Here is a 22,729-nt window from a genome sequence, read left to right as displayed (position 1 = left end):
ACAATAGTTCTATGCCTTTTAATTTAACCTTTGTACAGTGGTGTTTGGGGTAAAGAAAGATAACCTTTCTAATAATGAAATACACTATTTAATCAATCTATTATTATATCTTGGTAAATATCATATTCATAGTAGCAAATTTTTCGACCAGAAACTAAACTTTGTGGCATTGAAAGCCACATTTAAATTATATTTGGATACCCTGAAAAAAAGGCAAAACAACAAAGCTATCAAAACAAAAAAAACATCTGTGCAAAATTTTGCCGAAATTTCTCCCCTGAGCATACAATTTAAATTTGTATGAAAAATGTATTGAAATTGAGACAAAGTATGCCTCTCTTTTTTTTAAACTTTATTATTATTTTTACTTTTGATGATGTTTCTTTTCTCTACTTGAACTTTCTGTTAAATACTGTTTAGAAATATATGCTGTACAAATTTTTAAATTGTAATTCATTAAGATTAAATGAAGTTGGGGGGGGGGGGGGGAACTACTTGCGCTTTCAATACTCCAAAAACTAGCTAGTTATCGAACACAACACTTTACTGTTGTTATGGTAAGTAGAGTGGGGCTAAACCTTAAAAGACGGTTATGCAGAAGTAGCCCCATTCTTAAATACAATAAAAATGCGTGCCATATAATTTGAAGCAAAATTATAACGTACGTCTCACATGAACGGATGGATCTCGTTGTAAGCTGTAAACTTCCTGCTTTTGTCCGAATTTGTTTCATTGTTGTAACTTATTTTTATACGGACTATGGTTGTGAAGTACGTAAACATATATGCATATTCGTACAATACCATTATTGCTCGTCACGTTGGATAAAAGCGTTTGTCAAAATAAAATATTATGTAAATGTAATGTTTTGCAAACCTAGTGTGATCAATTATGGTTTAAGAACTGGCGGTTGCTGTTCCCTCAAAAAGTAAGAAATGCCACGACTTGGAAAGAGATGGAGTGAAAAAGTCATCTGGTTTTAGGCAGCAAAGTTAACAGATCATTTCTCACACGGGCCACAGCATTGAAAACCCTGACAAAGATGCTTGACTCTGGTTCAAATTGGTCTGACATCCCCTTTTCCATTAAGGCATTTTGAGTGGTTCGGAGCCGGTGCCTAATTGCGAACCAGTTCTTCACTTTTCGACCACAAAAGAACTGGCTCTCGGCCAGGAAAACTGGTTCCAAAGCAGCACCAACACTTGGCTGGCCTAGAACCAAGAACCACTTACATCAGGGGCTGGGGGCGGGATTATGGTGACCAACCAAGTAGTGATGGGCAAAACAGTTCTTTTCAGTGTACTGAATCAGTAGAATCAGTTCACAGATTCAAAAGATTCAAAAGATTTGTTCACTGAATCAGTAGCGTAATTATGCTTGGCACCCGGGGCGAACCGCGGTTCATATATTAGCACATTATTTTATTTTAATTGAATATAGTTTTCCAGTTTAAAAAGTAGGCTATAGACAGAGCATTTTCCCACAGTATATTTAATAGCCAAAGAACCAAGCGCTTTCTTTCCCTATTTTTAATAAAATTTTGTTTTCGTTTCGATTTTATTCTAAATAGTTTCGTTTGAAAGAATGTGTTTGATATAGCCATTTTATTTTACTATATTTCCCAAAATGTGTTGTTTTAGCCCTAGATGCCGATTTCTTTACCATGACTTGTTCTAACGGCTGCTTGAAAGAGAAAGTGCTGATATAGGCCTATGTTGGCTAAGTAGATATAGGCTATCGTTTTCTCATAAAATGTAGTCGATAAAATAGTAGCCTTGGCTCGCCTACTTTGAGACATGTTTTTAAACAAAGTCTTGTTATTTCATTGAAAATAAACAGCACACTTGACAGTGATGTTCGATTATTATCCATTTATTATCCATATTTCCATACCGTACCCACTTTCCTCACCAGAGACTCCTCATTCGCTACAGCAAGAGGAACAAACTATTGTTGTGTCGTTTGCGAACGATTCATTACATTACATTATAGGCATTTAGCAGACGCTCTTATCCAGAGCGACGTACAACAAGTGCATAGGTTTCATGATGTAGAGGCGCAAAAGAAACACTAGAGTGAAGTGTACTGTACTTCGGGCAAGTGTACTGTACTATTGTGTCATTCGCGAACGATTCGGGCAAAAGTACTGTTGGGTCATTTGAAAACAATTCGGGCAAGTGTCCTGTCGTTCGTGAACGATTCGGGGCGGGCGTAGTACGTTCACTGAACGAAGCACTGAACTGCGAACGATAGTCAGTCAGTGAACGACCAGTTCACGTTCGCGAACGAATCGTTTCACAAAGTGAGTCAGTACACTTCGTTCACCAAAAAGATTCGTTCTTTTGAACGAATCATTCACGAACGACACAACACTACAACCAAGACCAACTAAAACTTTGTGACCGCCAGGTAGAGTGAGACCACGTTCGTTCGACAGACAGGAAAACGTAAACTGATCTGCAACTATATATGAAATAGGCGAAATATCGATAACAACCTGTACCTAGTTATGTAGTAAAACATGCCCTTGTTATCCTCCAGTGGTTATTTTTTCAGTACTTTGGCTATTTTTTTCTGTGCCGGCAAATAAGTCAGCGGTGGTCCAGCGCTAGCTTTTGGTTGCTAAGGGGACGTGTATCGACCACCCCATATAAATGAATGGAACTTGACATAAATTTGCTAGCATACTGTTTAAGTGTGCTGTCTTGCGTATTTGAGGTTAATATGAGAAAGTGTGGTCGCTATCAGCACGTCTAGGAATCCGCACATATTCACTGTTGTAACACAAGTCGCAGGATGCAAGATAGCCGTAGGGCAAACCAGAGCTTTAGAATGTTGCCAGCAGTGTATGCGCGTGAGCTCGACAATACATTTCTCACAGAAAAGGTAGTTTGTTGCCTTTTTTTAGTTCATTACAGTGGTGATAGAAGTGAAAAGAATTAAGTGGTAGGCTACTGTGCTGTTAGCCTTTACTGATCACTGTACAAGGTTAATGTGAAGTAGCTAGCACAATCTGACAGCGCTAACCCATACAAATGTACTTTGAATAGCAGGCTACTTGCTCAATCGAACGGTAAATGTGAAAAACATTTGATTATCAGCGGCACCAAAATTTTCTGTCACACCCTCAATAAACGGCAAAAGTCCCAGTAGAAGATTGAATTAAATCTTTAAAAGTTATATATTTTCGGGATCGTTATCGATTCTGCTTGGTCACAATGAGTGAAACTAGGCGTCACCAGCCCAGAACCAGAACTAGATTTGCGTTGGTGGAAAAGAGGTACATTACATGGTGGTCGCTGTGTTAGTAGAACGAGGAAACAAGGAGCCAGTTTTTGATAACTGCATTTTGACTAGTCATAATGATAATAGAAGATATCTATAAATGTATTCCGACTGGTCAGAATGATAATTGAAGATATCTCCAAAATAATATTGGTCTCCTTTGTAGATATCTTAAAACGACTTTAGAATAGTCCCCGGCTTATATCCCAGGTCTTACGCTGCGTCTCAAAGACTAAGTCTTTGATTTCTTCCTTCATCTTGGATCCCACTTCTGACACCAGAGTAGCAAGACAGGGCTTCATCAGAAAGCTGACTCAGATGCAAAACTCATCAAAACTCAATGAAACTTTATTGAGAAACAAACCAGAAAATAAGACAATCAGCAGATTTAAACTTTGCCATAGTGAACAGCAGAGAAGCCCCCCTGTACAGCACTGCTGGTTCGCTCAGGGTAACAAAACTAAACTAAAAGCAACAAACACAATTCAGCTAGCACAAGGACACATATTTACACACGATAAATTCACTATTTACCCGTATTTACAATTTACAGTCCCACACAAACTATTTACAAAAGTCCGCGCACCGTGCATTCTGGGAGCTGTTGGCTCAGCCTGCTGGAACAGCCCCCGGATGTCACAATATAAATGAGCCCCTTATAAAGGTTTAAGATGAAACATTGATATCAGATAAAAAAAATAATGGAAAAATATTGTCACACAATGCTGTACAGCACCTAAATGTGTAATAATTAACTCTTGTATGTGTTTCTATACTCTGTACTCTTGTATGTTTTCTTGTATGGGGATGGGGACGACATGAAAACAATTTTCAACCGTCGATGAAATTTTATCTGTGTACAGTAGAGACAGAGACAGTAAATCAATGATACAGTTCTATCCGCTTCTGTTTTACTCCAGAATCAGATAGGTCTATCAGCAAACATATGGCTTAGCTATGTCCAGAAGTCCTCAATAATAATAGTATTTTCCTAGAAATTTTGAAAAAACATTGACAACGTTTGGTCAGGTGCATCGTCATTACTGAGTGAATGCGTAAGTGAACGCGATGATAAGAAAACTTTCGGTTACGCTGACCTATAAAACGCTATTCCAGTAGCAAAATTAGACATGCTATACGTCGTTAGAAAGCTTATACTCTCACCTACTGAATAAATGAATTGTCAATCAAGCCAGACTGTACTAAAAAGGGCGACAATGCCGTAAACAACACGTGTGGTATTACGTACTAGTTGAGTCTCCATACAGCTATTTTAGGTACCCAGGCATCACAAATGCACGTGTATTTCACAAACTGATTGTCCAAAACAATATATGACCACTCAGTCTCAAAAGGGACATCTCTACACGTAAAACCAATGGTAAGGTTGTATGTTTATTCAACATTCAGTCCCAGATATTGACTGTATAATGACATGGTATCATTTTTTTTGTTTGTCTCGTTTATTTCGTTATTCAGTGAGCAGCGTTTTCACTGCTGTATTGGCATATCGGTAATTATCGGGTTGCTATGACAGAATACGATTTTTGAGCGGTGAAAGAATATTTTTATGAATGCCCACATAGACAATATTATCCATTTTGTCATGGGTGGGGGGTGTAGTTGGAGATGAGACTGCAGGGAGGGGGTGTGTTTTAAATGAACGACCAGAGCGACAATGGTGGCGCTGCAAAACTCCGTATTCAGCATAGTTGTCGTGTATCATCTACTAATGAAACTAAAACAAAGCGTTTCTATTTTTATCGCATACTTTGGTTGCAGTAGCACTGAATGTCTGAGTTGTATTATGGTTTCTCCACGGGGACCATAATATAGACGCTTTCATCGGACGCACGCGCGTTGCCAAGGTTATGCGCTTGGCCCGAAGTTAATTTCCGCTCTGTGTTTGTTTATTATTCGGTTTGTGTTTACTGGCTAATATGGCACCGACTACAAATGGAGTGAAAGTTTAGCTGATTAGCAGACTGACATTGGGCTCAGGTTGTTGTGCTGTGGGGTGCAACCTGACCTCAGGAACAAACGCCATTTCAAAAATAAAACAGTTTTGGTTTCCTAAAGAAGAGAGGAGACAGCGAGCATGGATCACTGGTGTGCGAAGAGAGGCTAGGCAGCTAGGCAAGAACTGACCTTATGCACGCATTACTTCCGCAAATTCGACAGGCCAGGTCAACAACATCCGGTAGCTAGCTAGCTCGTACAAGGGCAGCGTTTTTTACGAGGAGTTTGGGCAATCTTCCCAAAATGACAATTAATGACGTACATCAAATTCTGTGTTGCTGTTCTTCAAGCAAGAAGTAAAAAGGATTCAAATTGTACATTTCGAGCTACATCGACAATTACGAAGGTAAGGTTTATCTAACTCACCCAGTACAAGTATCACTGTCTAGCTTGGCAGACGTTAGCTAGTTAAAGGGTAACTCAACACTAAACAACTTTTAAATTTGTGCAGTAGGCAGGGATAGGCTGAAATTGAGTTACCCTTTAACAATGTACTCGATTATCTGATTGTCCGCTTGCTTGCTAGTCATTGATGTTAACAGATAAATAATTGGTCTGTCATATTTGTTCCCTATGGATAATGTAATGTTACAGTGTCATAATGTCTTTTGCAGTTTCTAACAAAGATCAGGAAACAGGAGAGATCTCCATGAGGGCGACCTGTTATCGATCGATGAAAAAAAAAGCGAGAAGCCGCACAATCTGAGTGTAGGGTTAAAAGAGCAATGAAGTTTAGCTAACAGTTAACATAACCTGTTCTGGTTATTAAAAGTCACCTTTCTGGGAATTAATGCCGATTTGCTCTGTCAAACAGAACGCGGTAGGATAACGGGTATCTAAATGCCAAACGTTACAGTTCATTTGAATAGCTATATCAACTCTGGCACACAAATTAATGTTGACCTATCACTAATAGATAGGCAGTAAAGTTAGTACTTTAAGAAGATTCAGGTTTGACAGCTGGCGTTGTGTTCCCAGAAACTAGATTTTTGTTCCGTTTTGTTCTCATTTTCCTTTCTATATGTCTGGCTTTGATACTAGGTTTCACAGAACATTTGTGACTAAAACTTAAACATCAGCATCATGACATAATCACCCATTTCACCCATTCCATATTTTCACAGGTTGTGTTAAAGGACTCCCGCCCTGTGACATTACTACAGTGTCACTGTACCTGTGTGGCTGGTTCAGCACTGTGCAACCATGTAGCTGCCCTGTTGTATCAGATGGCACACTACTCACAGCTTAGGTTCAGTGTTGTTCCCCCAGTGCACAGCTGCACGGAGGCTGAGCAAAGCTGGCACAAGCCTAGAACCATGGTAAGTCTGAATAGCTAAGGCTTCTTCTTCTTCTTTCGGCTGTTCCCGTTAGGGGTCGCCACAGCAGATCATCCGTTTCCATCTCTTCCTGTCCTCTGAATCTTCCTCTGTTGCACCAACCACCTGCATGTCCTCCCTCACCATGTCCATGAACCTCCTCTCCCATTAACCGAATGGTTGTTCTGTCAGCTACACCAAAGGAGAGAAAAATGGCAGAAGGACTGAAGTAAGCAATTATGCATACAAATATTTGATTAATCTGCCAATGTATGCATATTACAATTAAACAAAGAAAAATGAGGTTTGTATATGTGTGGTTTTATTCAAACAGGAGTAACCTATACAAAGGTGTCAGCGGGGACCTGCCTGATCTCTCTATACTCAGAGGCCCTCATTTACGAAACGAATGTACGACAGAAAATGGGGAGTACGGTCATTTCCACGCAAAGCTCGGCATTTATCAATTTGGATGTGAGCGGAGGCTACGATCAAATCTCACGTCAAGTCTCAACTCGTGTACGCAAGTTTTCATGTCAGCGTGTACTTGCGGTGCAGCATAGTAAATCTGGCTGAGTCTGAGAATTGTTATTAGACCATATTCTGACTGGCATCTAAGCATATGCAGCCACATATTCATCACTTAAAAATATGTCACCTATGGCAAAATATTCTATTTTGTAAAGGCCTACATCGACTGTGTCATATCCCTAATATAAATAGTTATTTTCTAATTGTTTGCAATTAACGGGGTTAACAGTTTTTTGGTGTAGGTGTATGAGATTAATTTCTCTTTCATTTTGAGATAGCCTACTTGTTAGGCTACGCTACTGCTGACATCATTACAAGCAATTAGGTTAGATGCTTATTCAGTCACCTATTTGAATGAGCTTTGACAGTCATCAAACCTCAGCAATGGCAGATCTGGCTCTGTTAGAAGACCTCTACGCGCCTGTAAGACGAAAACGAGACAAACGAAACGAAATCATGTTTATAACATCATTAAAACATCATTAAAATTAAGAAATAAATGAACCCTGCAACCGTGTAATTATTTAAATACTAGTAGCCTAGGCTATTACATTTTTACCATTATCCGGCTCGGACACAGGTCTGTGTCTCCTCCGCCACCTGTTATGCCCGAAATGGAAGCAGACCCGATAAGCGCAGACACTCGCTCCTCAGTCTGCGTCAATGCAAGCCTGGAATCCAGCTGGCCTCCTCCAGTCAGCTGGGTGCTGCGCCTACAGGCTGCAACACGCTTTTTGGTGGTGAGTTTTGTTGCCGAGTTTTGGTGGCGAGGTCTGACCATTTTTTCATCACCTAAATGTAGCCTAAAGAATTACGATATAAGCTAATTACTATATATATATATAATCACGCATGTATAAATTAAAAATTCCAACCTCAGCTGGAGTTCGATTGTCTACAGCAACGCTGTTGACCGCAGCAGTAATTTCCTTCCATACTGCATTTTCTGACTTCCTTCTATGCCACTTTTCAGGCTGCCAAATAGAACGAATTGGTTCAGATTCTATTTCTAGGTCGGAGAAATTTCTCTTTTTGGCCGTATTACGCTTCTCCACGTCATAAACTCTAGGGGCGAGGCCTCTAAACCAAGAATATATAAGGGCATGATTTTAAATGACGATTGTTTTAAGCCGCCACATTTATCAACGCCCGATCATTCTTACACTGTGATTGGCGAGATACGAACGTTTCATGAATCACACGTGAACCCTGTCGTAAGATGATTTCTGCGCTCAGATCTGCGCTGGTTTCTACATTAGATTGATAAATGAGGGCCAGAGTGTCTGAGGTGTACAACTCCTTCAGCAGTGATGTACCATTGATCACCACAATGGGAATGTCTAGTGAGGTCCCATTAGTGCATTCGATCTTTGGTAAAGTCCAAGAAGGGAGTGTTCTTTCATATCAGCTACCTGCAGCAAGACCACACAAGACATTGCCTCATGCAAATGCCCCTCCTAGACCACCTCTGCCACTGGCAGGCTACCACCTGGATCCAGCAGGCTGTTCATTTGTGTTGAGCAAACACCAACAACTCCACATGGACTCCCTGGCGACACCACTTGATATGGCTCACAAAATTGACATGGCTACACGAGAGCAGAGCTCATCTCTGGAGTGGCATCGCTTACAAAAGCCACAGATCACATCATCACAGTTCAGAGAAATATGTCATGTCCGAGGGCAGCCATCTGCTGAATATCTGGCAGAAAGAATTATAAAAAGAAGTATACAGACAGCAGACATGAAGAGGGGTCTGGAGTTGGAGCCAATTGCTGTGGAAGAGTACTGTCAGCAACAAGACACTCGCTCCTCAGTCTGCATCAATGCAAGGCTGGAATCCAGCTGGCCTCCTCCAGTCAGCTGGGTGCTGCGCCTACGGGCTGCAACACGCTTTTTGGTGGTGAGTTTTGTTGCCGAGTTTTGGTGGCGAGGTCTGGCCATTTTTTCTTCACCTAAATGTAGCCTAAAGAATTACGATATAAGTTAATTACCACAATCCTTGTGGCTTCCTTGTACATCCGGATGCTCCATGGATGGGGTCATCCCCAGATGGACTAATTTATGACCCTGAAGCACAGCCAGTATTTGGCCTACTGGAGATTAAATGCCCGAATGTCAGGAGTTATGTGGACTGCCCCTACATCAAGCTGCAGGATGGCACACCAGCGTTGAAACTTATACATGCATACTACTGGCAGATCCAGGGCCAGTTGTTGATATCAGGTTTGGAGTGGTACGACTTTGTTGTGTACTCACAGGAGGACATGTTCATCCAGCGAATCCAGAGACAATGCGGTTATTAAAGAAATTAGGGAGAAGGCAGACTATTTCTTTTTTTATGTCTACCTTTGGAAGTTTCTGTCTTGAATCTCAGTGTGTGTTGTCTTCGTATTCTGTATATGTGTTCTGTGCCCTTGTGAAGCAGTCACTTGCCGATGAAGGGTGATGATTGGAAGAGGAGTTATCTGTCTGCCAGCTTATGCAGGGTGCTTAGGGGTGACAGAACACAGTGTTTTTCAGCACAAAACTGATGTACTGAATTGTAATGAAAATATGATACATTGACACTTGAATGTTGCAGTTAATAAGGCTGACAACAGTGGTGCAAGTTTTCAGGTTGTTTCATTTATTTATTTATTTTTTTACCACCTACGCATTTTCACTTGAAAATGAACACAATTGAAAATTAGTTTCCAGCATCATTATTAAAAATACTAATGTCACTGTGACGTTTCGATAAGAAAAACTGATTGGATTGTGTGTATGTGCATGGCTGTGTGTGTGTGCGTGCATTTTCAGGACTATTTTGCCGAAGCTTTGACCAGTGGTCCACTTTCGTAGTTGAGGAGGAGACATGTAACTGTGTGCAGCTGGTTGAAGTTCCCAATGGTGGAGAGGGGGATAACTCTATGAAACAGCTTGTGCTTCTTCAACCTGCGAATCAGTTGCTCAACGTGGACTCTCAGCCTTGCAATTGCTTTGGTCTCCCTCACATCTAATGCTGGCATCTGTGTTCTCTTGTACAGGAAAGGTGGTCTGTAGACTTTACAAGGCACACAGTCATTTACAAGAAAACCTTTGTCCACCATTATTGCCATTCCCGGCTTCAGCAAAGGAACAATTCCAGACTCTTTCAGAATCTGCTTGTCGCTGACAGAACCATACATTACATTACAGGCATTTGGCAGACGCTCTTATCCAGAGCGACGTACAACAATGTGTATAACCATAACCAGGTACAAGTGTGTCGAAAACCCTAGAGAGAAGTACCGTTCCAAGTGCAGGGAACAACCGCATAGTTCAACTTGGACCCTGAAGGATAAACAGATTAATACTAACACAAATGAGAACAGCAACAATGCAGTCTACGCAAAAATACAAGCAGTAGATAAGACGAGTGCATTAACTAAGTCACCTATGAAACAGCTACCTAGTTACAACCCTAAGCTTACAGTTAATTTAGAGATCACAGGGAGGTAGGGAGGGATGGGGAGAGGTGCAGCCTGAAGAGGTGAGTCTTAAGTTGTTGTTTGAAGTGGGTCAGTGTCTCAGCTGTTCTGACTTCCACGGGGAGGTCATTCCACCATCGTGGGGCCAGGACAGACAACCAGCATACAGGGCTGAAATACAGGGTGACTGCTCCATGTGGTGCCATGCCAGTCATCCCTTTGAAGATACCTTGGGATTTGTAGATGGAGTATACTTCACTTTGAAGGAGCAGAGATGATGGTGTTTGGCAGCGCAGTTCTGTGCAGTCTAGCACAACGTGTGTGTCTGCATACTCCTTGAACACCTCTGGCAATTTAGCCTTGACCTCTTCCTCAGACAACCAGATTTTCACTGACCCAAGTATGGTGAAGAGGTAGTTGGCCCATGTTGCAGTAATGCGACTCGCGGTTGACCGGTGTATTTGAAATCTGTGGGCCAGATCCTTCTGCTTCAAACCAAGAGCTAAGTGGTTCATGAAGAGAAAAAACTTGTCAATTGGTTGCAGAGTCTGTGTCTATAAAGAAAAAAACAGATGTAAAGTTATAACAGATTGTCAATGACACTAAATCAAGTAATTTAACCCAGGAAGGAAAATAATTTTGTTTCATCATTACTACAGTGGGGGCGCAGTTTTGGGGGGCACAAACAAACTGAAGCAGCACTTCATAGCTCAGCAAAAAAAAAAAAATCTAAAAACAACAACACACTGTAATGTTGCCTGAACACTGGCCAGTATCACTACTTGAAAATATTTTGCCCTCCTTAATAATATAAAATAATATGTAGATGACAAAATGCCCATTTCACCTACATCACCTAAAGTTACCAACAGGCAACAGCTCAATTTCTAAATATGGAACTACTAAAGTCATTTTTACTGCCACTATTACATTCTATGAAGCAAGGCCGTAGCCATGGAGTCAACATTGGGAGGGACCAAATCTGGCGGGGGGTCTGGGGGTCCCCCCTCCTAGAAAAAATTCAAAATTTGAAAACTAATTTCCTGCCATTCTAAAGTATTAAAAAATTCACTAACACATGGGATGAACTTTTTATTTTTGCAATATTGTCTAATAGTGTATTGTATTACATTGCTGTTTTTTCTTTTTTACTTTTTCTTGTTTCATTGTATGTAATGGCAGAGATTAGGGATTAATAAAGTACAAGCATAACCATAATCATATAAACAGAAATGTATGCATTGTTATATGAAGACAAGTCCAGATATTGTGGCCAAGGTTTAGCAAATTGTTGTTTTTATTTACATATTTACAATTAAACTTGGGTGGGCAGTAGGGGCGTTTGCTCTGCTCTACTCTCATTTTCTCCTCTCATCCTATCTTCTCCTCTCCAGCCCTCTCTCCTCCTCTCGTCCTATATTCTCCTCTCCAGTCATGTCTTCTCCTCTCCTCTGCTGTTTTCTCATCTCCTCTCCAGTCAACTCTCCTCCTCTCCTCTTGTCCTATGTTCATCACATCACATGCCATCTTGGCTATATTTTGCTCTGTCGTTGATGATACTTCGTAGAGTCCCAGGAATTCTTCCTTTGGTTGTAGATCTGCATCTACAAAGCACAAACATATGGACTCCTGCTCAACTCCTGATATATCCTGGGTGCCATCAATGGTAAATGCAAACTGGACCACTAGCGTTGATGTTATTTCTGACACAATTTCTTTGACATTTGTATTGCCCAAAATTTCAAAATTTCATTTTGCATTTGGGGACTGGTGAAATCAACGTGACCTTTCAGCCAGTTGGTCAGCTATGCATCGCCCTCTGCCTTGTACTTCAGAAGCTGGTTGAAATTCCCACTCTCCTTATCAACACCTCGAAAAGCCAGACCTTGCCACGCCAAGTACTTCACAGCCCCGACAATCTTCATAAGATTTCTCCTCGCTTGTTGCTGCTGTCTTTCAAGCTCACGTGAAAGTTGCATATTAACAGGCTTGGGCTCCTGAATCCGAGTCATCACAGCTAATTTGTGACACTGCATGTCTTTATGCGCACTAAATTTCTCCAGTGCCTTCTTCCAGTTTTGAAAGCCAGTCTTGACAAAAACTGAATCTGCTTTTGACACAAGCTTAGACTTTTGTGTTGCAAAGTATTTAGCACAATAGAAACAGAGGACCCCCTTTAAGGAGGGGCTGTAATGGAGCCAAGTATAATCTTTAAACCATTTCTCCTGAAAGTAGAGAGTCCTATTTAATAGGGTTTGACTAGGTATGACGTTCACATTTGGCTGAGTTGGGCAAGGTCCAAACTCCTCCCCTTCCTCTCCTGCACCTTCATCTTCCCCTGCCTGTCTGCTCTCGCCTGCAAACTCACTCTCTCTGCTTGAGTGTATTATCTGAAACACACATGAGAAGCCATATTTAGAGGAATATCTTAGCTTAAATTAACATTAGGATTAGACTGTTGTGATGTCATTATTCGGTTTTAACCATCAATAATTGCTCCTTTTCTCACTCACCTCCATGTCACCTGCTCTCCCTGTGCAGTCGGCATCATCATGCTCTCTCTCCCTCTCTCTCTTTACTCTGAACGCACCAGAGTGAACATGAAAGAAATATTATCAGTAAACTAGTGGTGTTTCCTGCCATGATGTTCAGGAATGGATTACTAACCATTTCTGATCTGAATGGCAATGATTATTATATCAAGAAACATCATCTCTTGTACAACTGTATACTTCTATCATCTGACTGGTACTCATTTTCTCACTGCTCTCAACTTACTTTTCTTCTTTTCTGAGGCTGCCCAAAAAACTGACGAATGTCACCGCCACCCTTCCTCTTGCTCATGATGACACTCACTGTGAATGAAAGCTGACTGTAATAAAACTGCTTGCACTTTAATCAAACAAACACTAATAATGCTATTTATCATAAGCAAGTACAGCTATACAGTATACTATACGAATATGCAATAAATGAAAGCTACTACTGTCTACATAAATTACACATGCAGCGCAACATAAATGATTGACACTTTACTTTCAACAAACAGCGAACCAACAAAAAGGCCACGAGGGGCAATTCCAAAAACTCAAAAATCCTTCAAACAGATAAACATGCAACAGAACTCAAAATACTCACAGACTCGGAAGAAGCAAACATGCAAAGGAACTTGAGAATACTCAAAACACTGGGAACTCAAGATACAGGGAGCAAACACCAAGGGAGTACAACAGTAGGATGCAGTAAGGGACTTAGGAAAACACAGAGCTTAAATAGACAAGAGGGATAACCAGACACAGGTGAACACAATGCACAATCAACACAGAAAGGAGAGGGATAACGAGACACAGGTGAACACAATGATTGAGTAATTGAACACAATGATTGAATAAGACAGGAGAAAGCAATGAGATAAACGAACACACGGTACAAAGAACTGAAATGCCTTAACAGAAAAGGCACAACTGTGACACTACATTTGATAACAGTATATCAATACACCGCTTAGTAATGTGAAATCATTGTGGAGTCCACTGCAATGAATTTGGGCAAAACAGTAGCTGACTTGGCATTATAACTATGTGGTCTTGACTACCTGTCCACATCCTCACCTGGTTCTTGCTCTCTCTCTTTCTCTCTCTGTGCCGACTCCATCATGCTCTCTTTCCTTCTCTATCCTCCTCGCTCACTCTTTGTGCTGTCAACCAAAAGGCAAACATAACAACCAAACAGAGCATTTATAATATAATAAGAGGTAGGAAGATGGGGGAGAATCCATATCAATTTATAACATTATTCTAATTGAATATTGGGTTGCTGTGGGCAATGCAGTCAGGTAACATTATTTCTCTCTCACCTGAACCTGGCTGTCTTGCTGAGAAAAAAATTGTATATCCATCTATGGAAAAACAGACATTTCTTTAGGGTCACTTCACCAGTAGTTCTAGACCTGGCCTATTTTTTAGCGGAAATACGTCATCACTGTAGTGTGCATATCATCAATTCAAGGATCTGTAGCACTCACTTCGTTTCAGGTAACAAACTCATGATAAGCGATAGCTAATAGCTAGCTGACCAGTAAGAAGCCTGCAATAGTTATGAATTAGCTAACTAAATTGATTGTAGCTAGCTAGCTAGCTAAACTTAGCTAACATTGTACAAATTATATGCAGTACGTTAGATCAATGCTAGTAGTTGATACGCTTTAGCTACGTTTTGAACTAACGTTATGATACCTGTTTCCAATGACTTGACAGCGTTACATTGCATGATCATTTTTTGTTGTGGTAACCTAGCAAGATGACCCAAACATAAGAGCCACAGTGTTTTTCCATCAATGCATGCTATACAAATAAACAACCTACAGAAATTGCATTGTACCAGTAGGCTACACATGTTGCCCACTAGCTCCAGTTTGTGTCTAATGTAATCATCGTTTTTAAGCAATATCATAGAAAGAGTGCACTTTTTACACAGGAATGTGCATGTAACCCAGAACAGTTATGGATTATGCAAGGAATGTATGATGCTCAGCAAGGTGCAATACTGTCAATACTAACTGTTTCTGTCACTTGTTTTATTTTAGGTGCACCATCAGTGGACCCATGCCATCCACATTATGTTCCATCAATGTTCGCGCACAAAAACACCATTGATGGTTCCCAGAAGTTGGAGAGGTACCAGAGGAGATAGAGTAGACCATCTGTGGTTGAGTCCATTGAATTACCTTCCATAGAGGTCACCCATACTGACCCTGAAGAAGGATGCACTGCTGTGGGTAAAGATCTCTCAATGGCAGACATTGACCAGCTACAAAATGAAAACAGTGAATTGTAGAGAAAAGTGGCTTTACTGGAGAAGAAACTGGAATCTCAAGAAAAACGCCTATAAGATCATATGTTTGCCAGTCTGTCCAATTTTATTTTAAATGATGACAAGCACACTCATTTTTGCACTGGTCTACCATCTGCCTCTGTGTTTTTCACCCTCCTCACTTCCCTGACAACAACATGGAATGCATCATCAACCATACTTACCCTTCCCGAGCAGTTTCTTGTGGTCCTGTTGAAGCTTCGTCTGAGCTTAACTCATCAAGACCTAGCTTTTCGCTTCAGAGTGAGTTGTGGAACTGTCTCGAACATCTTCCATGAATGGCTCGAGGTGATGGGTAAAGAGTTGCAATGCCTTGTCCGGTGGCCATCCAGAAAAGATATCAGAAGAAATCCCCCCACCCTATTCAAGACTACAGGTTACCAACATGTCAGATGTATAATAGACTGTACTGAAGTGTTCATTGAGAGGCCAACTAGTTTGCAAACACGAGCAATCACCTACTCCCACTACAAGTCACATAATACTGTGAAGTTCCTTGTTGGCATTAGTCCAACAGGAGCTATTACATTTTTATCAAGAGTCTGGGGTGGTCGTGCTAGTGACAAGGTTATAATAAAGAATTCCGGGTTGATTGACCTTCTTGAACAAGGAGACCATGTAATGGCTGATAGGGGCTTCAATTTTCCTGAATACTTTGCCACCAAATGTATCCGTCTCCATGTACCATCAGCATCTTCACAGGCAAGAAAACAACTGACAGGATTAGAGGTGACACAGAAAAATATCACGAGTGAGAATCCATGTGGAAAGGCCCATAGGAAAACTGAAGTCATTCAGAATTCTGCGGAACACCCTGCGCTGCCAGTCAGTATGGTCAAACGGATGAACGATAACAGTCTTTGCACAATAGACAAAATGTTGATTGCTTGTGCAGCACTATCAATCCTGCGCTTTACAATTGCGCTTTATCCAAAGCGCTTTACAATTGATGCCTCTCATTCCCCTCTTCCTTCAAGCTGGTCCACATCACCCCACTGCTGAAAAAGCGCACTCTGGATCCCTCCGTCATCCAGAACTACTGTCCTGTTTCCCTTCTCCCTTTTTTATCCAAAACAATTGAATGAGCTGCTTCTAACCAACTCTCCTCTTTTCTTTTGCTGAACAACCTCCTAGACCCCCACCAGTCCGGCTTCAGATCTGGCCACTCGACAGAGCACTCCTCTCGGTCAGTGAGTCACTTCACACCGCACAAGCAGCCTCCCATTCGTCTGTCCTGATCCTCCTAGACCTTTCTGCTGCCTTCGACACAGACGACCACCCCATCCTCCTGTCCTCCCTGGCAGCTATGGGGATCTGTGGCACAGCACTAGACTGGATCGAGTCCTACCTCTCCGGTCGCTCCTTCCAAGTCGCCTGGGCTGGTGCAGTATCGGCACCTCGCCCCCTTGCCACAGGAGTTCCCCAGGGCTCAGTCCTTGGTCCCCTCCTATTCTCCCTGTACACCCAATCTCTTGGTCCTGTAATCTCTGCCCATGGTTTGTCTTATCATTGTTATGCCGATGACACCCAACTCTTTCTCTCCTTCCCCCCCTCTGACACACAGGTCTCCGCTCGCATCTCTGCTTGCCTGAGGGACATCCAGAGCTGGATGGATAACCATCATCTTAAGCTGAACCCAGGTAAGACAGAGATGATCTTCATCCCTGCTCCATCCTCTAACCTCTTTTTCCTTTCTATCTCCCTAGGGGACACCGTGGTGTCATCATCACCCACTGCAAAAAACCTCAGAGTGGTGATGGACAACAGACTGTCCCTCTCCCAGAACATTGCAGCGGTGAGTCGAACGTGCAGGTTCTTCCTGTACAACATCCGGAGAATCCGCCCCTTCCTCGCCACCTACGCAACCCAGCACCTGGTTCAAGCGATGGTCCTGTCCCCCCTGGACTACTGCAACTCGCTGCTGGCTGGTCTGCCAGCATCCGCCATCAGACCCCTGCAGCTCATCCAGAATGCTGCAGCGCGTCTGGTCTACAACCTCCCCAGACATTCCCATGTCACCCCCCTGCTCACTGACCTCCACTGGCTGCCTGTTATGGCTCACATAAAATTTAAGACTTTGGTGCTTGCATACCAGGCAGCTAAGGGGTCAGCACCAGGATACATCCAGAGGATCATCAGACCCTACACACCAGCCAGACCTCTTCGTTCTGCCACCTCTGGACGCTTGGCACCTCCCCCTCTTCGTGTCTGTACTTCCCGCTCGCGTCTGCTGTCTGTCCTGGCCCCTCGCTGGTGGAATGACCTTCCCGTAGCGGTCAGAACAGCAGAGAATCAGACTACCTTCAAACGCAGACTAAAGACTCATCTCTTCAGGCTGCACCACTCCTCACCCCTCCCTAGCCTCCAGTTTAGCTCAATGTACCTAGTTAGGCTAATGCGATCACGTTAGTTTTTATTTGGCAGGATTGTTTTTGTCTGATTCTGATTAGGCAAATGTGATTTCAGTGCTAGTTTGTACTTGGCAGGATTGTTTGTTTGTTTGCTGAACAGGTTACCCTACAGGGTTGGAGTCCTGATCTATGTGGTCACTTCTGGCACTACGATCTTTACTTCACTCTAGAGTGCTTTTTTTGCACCTCTGCACCTTGAACTGATGCACTTGTTGTACGTCGCTCTGGATAAGAGCGTCTGCTAAATGCCTGTAATGTAATGTAATGTAATGTAATGTAATGTAAGCAACAATGGATTTTGGGATGGCTACGGTGACCGGAAATAGATCTGTCACCGTAGCCGTCAAATCCATAGCAGTCACTAAGCAAGGTGCTTCGAACAGCTGACCGGTCACTATAGCAACGCATCAAAATTGACAGTGGGTGGCGGAATATAAACACAATAATGTTATTACCCTGTAATTCTGCTGTAAATTCAAAATGTCATTTAAAAGGGCCAGAGAGGAGTTGCTTTATGCTTTCGATGATCTCTTAGTTTCAGAAGAGGGGATTTTATTGTTGTATTACGCAAACAAATCTATCAACTTAGATTTACCATGCAAAATGTACTCGCGTTTCGATCTGGATGACATGGAGGACGATGAGTGTCTTGCCGAGTTTCGCGTAAGAAAACGCGTGGCAGATGGCAGAAAGTGCTGGCAGATGTTCTTGGGATTCCTGACAAGTTCACCTGTGATCAGAAAGTGTCGTGGGAGGAATGGAGGGGCTATGTATGCTCCTGAAGAGGCTGGAGATTTGGTCAGCGACAAGTACCTGTCCTGAGCATGGCTACAAACTGTGTGCTAGACTACATTTATGACATCCATCATCAGAGAATCACAGAATGGAATGACAGCATATTGAACCCTGCAGCTCTGCAAACATGTGCTGATTGTATACACCAGATGGGAGCCCCCCTGGACAACTGTTTTGGGTTCATAGATGGCACAGTGCGACCCATAGCCAGACCTGGGACAGATCAGAGGACCCTATATAATGGCCACAAGCGTGTATACAGCTTGAAATTCCAGGCTACAGCAATTCCAAACGGATTAATTGCCAACATCTATGGTCCAGTAGGTAAGTCATTGATAACATGATGCTTAAAAAATAATATAACAAGTTACTCCTCTCTAAAATGGAAACAAACCACAACTCATGTCATATTAGTTGTTTTTGTTTTTCAGACGGAAGGAAACATGATTCTGGGATGCTTGCAGATTCCAGCTTGTTACCTGTTCTGGAAGAGCACGCAGTTTCCCCAGGTGGCCAGCGGATGTGTGTGAACGGGGACCCTGCATACCCACTGCGTGTGCACCTTCAGGAGGAAGACAGACAAAAAAGTTCTATTGTATCAAATCATAAATCATTTATTATTTACAATTGAGCGTTTACAAATGATCAAAACGAAATATAATAAAATATTTGTAAATACAGCAATAATTGTCCATTGTCTTTAATCTGCAAAAAAGAACATAGAACATAAAGATGTGACAATGGTGGTGGTGCTGGAACTTTGATCACTCATGAATTAGGCTAACTAGTTCTGTTTCTTAGACAGATTTTCAATAAGGGCAAGCATGGTTTGTCCTTGTTGCTGTTGCTGCTGTAGAATCATTGCCTGCATACCCTGAATCTGCTGTTGCTGTTGTTGAATGAGTCGCATCATTTCAGTCATCAGGCACTGTGATTCCTGTGGTCTCTATGCTTGGTCTTCTATCTCCAATCTTTTTAACTCCAATTCTTTCTCTCTTAGAGCTCTCTTAGCTACACTTCTCTCTCTCAAATAATCTATGGTCTCATTTCCACTTCTCCTTTTTCTTTTACCCTCACACTCTTCTCCATATTTACTTAGCCTTCTTTTTGTTTGTCCCACCCTCTCCGTTGCCTTCTTCCTTACTTCCTCTGCTTTGGCCCGGTCTGCCTCTATCTTCTTCCTACCTTCTGCACTCCCTCTGTTCTCATCTGCTGCTCTCTCTTTCTCTGTTATCTCCTCTATCAACACATCAAGTTCTGACACCTCTTGTGATGTTCCACTACTCCTCTCATCCTTGCTGCTTTTGGACTTGAATCTAGCTTGCAGTAAAGCAAACCTCTCCCTCACCGATCTTTGGTTTACTTTGAATTGAAGCTCCCGGCAGCTGTTAAGTGAATCTGCTACCTCAGTCCATACCTTTTCCTTGTCAACACTCCCTTTCTTGAATATGAACGGCTCTGTGACGAGTATTTCTCTGCAGAGAATTCCGTCGTGTTTCTCCGTCCACTCCATTGGGGGTCTGCATAATGACGTCAACATCAAAGTTTGTTAGCAAAGTTACAGTAGTTAGCTAGCTGGTTACCCTTAACACAATTAACCTTATAATCATGTTATACCCTTAGTTAACGTTAAGTTACCCATAACACAATCAGTTTGATAATGTTACTAGCTAGCAAAGTTACATTAACGTTTGTTAGCTTAGCGTATGGGAAAGTGAGGTGAATCTATTGCTAAAAAGTTGTTGTGAGGCACCCTTAACACAATCAACTTTTGTCACTAGTTTCTAGAATTAACAATGTACAAATATTATATAAACACATAAATTATATGTGATCTACTGTGAATGCTTCTTTGTATCGCCACCACTGGCACAACTGTCGTCTCAAGGAGCAGACAGAGCAGATGACATAGCTTCTGAAAAATGGGAAAATCTTAACATTAGCCAGTGTCTATAGAAAAAGTTAACTGAAATCATTTAAAGTATAGTGTCACTATCAATTGTAAAAACAAATTTAATTTCAAAAACACATTAAAAACACATTCACTCACCTAAAACACACGTTGTAGTGACTACGTTAAAGTGCAATTTTCCCGTTGGAGATCTGCCGGCCACGGCAGCAGAGCAAAGTAAGTCTTGATCAACAGAGCACAGATCTATTTCCGGTCACTGTGCATCCAAAAATCCGTTGTTGCTTAAAGTCCCTATTAAGGGGTGTGCAAGCACTGAGAGTGATGGGGCATTTTACTTATAGCAGCTTGTCATCAATGATACCATCAGGGCTTGCTGCCAGCCATGGGTCTCCTGAACACAACCACCAACTCTTTGTCCATCACTATGCAGCCCCTCTCCTTAATCTGCTCCTTAGCAAGTCCCTCACATTCTTAAAGTCTGCAATGCATAGACATCACCAGATGCTGGGTATCTTCCCTGGTGATGCTCTGCCAGGCCTGTACTGCAGCCATCTTCCGTTCCTGCTTGTTTTGGGGACTTTTTGCCTTCAGTCTCCTCTTCAGCTTATAAAAAGCATGTTCAATTGGATTCAGATCCGGTGATTGACTCTGCCAGTCAAGGATTTTCCACTTTTTGGCCGTCAAAAACCCCTTCGTTGCTCTAGCAGTATGTTTCGGTCATTGTCTTGTTGCATGATGAAGTGCCGTCCAATGAGTTTGGAGGCATTTGGTTTAATCAGAGCAGACAAAATATTTCTGTAGTCTTCAGAATTCATTGTTCTACTTCTGTCTGCAGTCACATCATCAATGAAGACAAGTGAGCCCGTTCCACTGGCAGCCATACAGGCGCAAGCCATAACACCCCCTCCACCATGTTTCACGGATGAGTTGGTATGCTTTGGATCATGGGCATTTCCTTCTCTTCTCCACACTTTCCTCTTTCCATCACTCTGGTACATGTTAATCTTTGTCTCATCTGTCCACAAGACTTTATTCCAGAACTCTTGGGGATCTTTTAGGTGCTTTTTAGCAAACTGTAATCTCGCCTTTCTGTTCTTCAGGCTTATCAGTCGTTTGCATCTTGTAGTGTACCCTCTGTAGTCCTGCTGGTATAGTCTTCTACGTATGGTAGACTTTGACACATCTACACCTGCATCCAAGAGAGTGTTTTTGATCTGTTGGGCTGTTGTCAGGGGGGTTATCTTCACCATAGAGAGTATTCTCTGGTCATCCACTACAGTGGTCTTCCTCGGTCTATCGGGTCTTTTGACATAATTGAGTTCACCAGTTGATTTTTTCTAGTTAATGATGAACCAAACTGCTGACTTGGGCATGCCCAGGGTTTTTGCAATGTTCCTGATTGATTGATTTTCATTCCTGAGCCTTATGACGGCCAGCTTAATTTGCATCGACACTGCTGTCTTCCTCATGTTGTCACACCCCAACAACAATCTCCAAAGGCAATTTCAAAGTCTAGAATCAAGACTAGACATCAACAGCTCTCTTCTACATTCATTAATGACACAAATGAAAACACCTGCCTAACGAAACACATCTGTGAAGCCAATTCAACAAATACTTGTAGTACCTTAAAATGGGGGGGCCATGTACAAAAGGTGCTGTCATTTCTAAACGGTTCATCCAATATGGATGAAAATACCCTCAAATTAAAGCTGACGGTCTGCACTTCAACCTCATTGTCATTGTATCCTTTCAAAGTGCTACAGTACAGAACCAAAATAACAAAAAATGTGTCACTGTCCAATGAATTATGGTGCTCACTGTGGAGATATGTGAACTACAATTTACCTTCAGGGCTTTAAAAAGCTTTTTTGGTGACCCATCTGGATTTAGCAGGGGAAGGCAGAGGGGAGCTTGCCAGGATTCAATAAATTGCATTGAGCTACTGGTTGTGGATCAGCCTGTTGTGGATAATTATTGAGGAAAAAAGGAATTATTATGATATCTGTAGCATTGGACTTGTATTGTCATAGCTACATTCATGACAACAAAATATCACCAATTTCACACTATGAGATTTTAAAAGACTGGGAGATAGTGTGTCATATCATTAAAATGCTCACCTTCTTATGGTAC

General features: G+C 41.9%; 1 long non-coding RNA gene across 7 annotated transcripts; it reads right to left on the bottom strand.

Annotated features, from left to right (window-relative positions):
* Positions 1–9,760: 9,760 nt before the first annotated feature.
* LOC135243506 (uncharacterized) lies at positions 9,761–22,571 on the bottom strand. 7 transcript variants are annotated; one of them, XR_010326663.1, is made up of 9 exons: positions 22,442–22,571; positions 20,099–20,201; positions 19,161–19,243; positions 15,330–18,616; positions 14,460–14,501; positions 14,215–14,300; positions 13,117–13,458; positions 11,917–12,993; positions 9,761–11,157 (listed from the first exon to the last, which is right to left on the bottom strand). It is a non-coding gene; the product is annotated as an uncharacterized LOC135243506 (long non-coding RNA). The 7 variants fall into 7 exon arrangements; XR_010326664.1 differs by having other exon boundaries at positions 9,761–12,993; positions 13,117–13,183; positions 13,382–13,458; positions 22,442–22,570; XR_010326665.1 differs by having other exon boundaries at positions 9,761–12,993; positions 15,330–17,738; positions 18,482–18,616; positions 22,442–22,570.
* Between the last annotated feature and the right edge of the window lie 158 nt (positions 22,572–22,729).

The sequence above is a fragment of the Anguilla rostrata genome, chromosome 17, assembly GCF_018555375.3.
Source record: "Anguilla rostrata isolate EN2019 chromosome 17, ASM1855537v3, whole genome shotgun sequence".
Lineage (NCBI taxonomy): Eukaryota > Metazoa > Chordata > Actinopteri > Anguilliformes > Anguillidae > Anguilla > Anguilla rostrata.
Note: the sequence above shows the minus strand (reverse complement) of the source record. Positions and strands in the feature narration are given on the sequence as shown.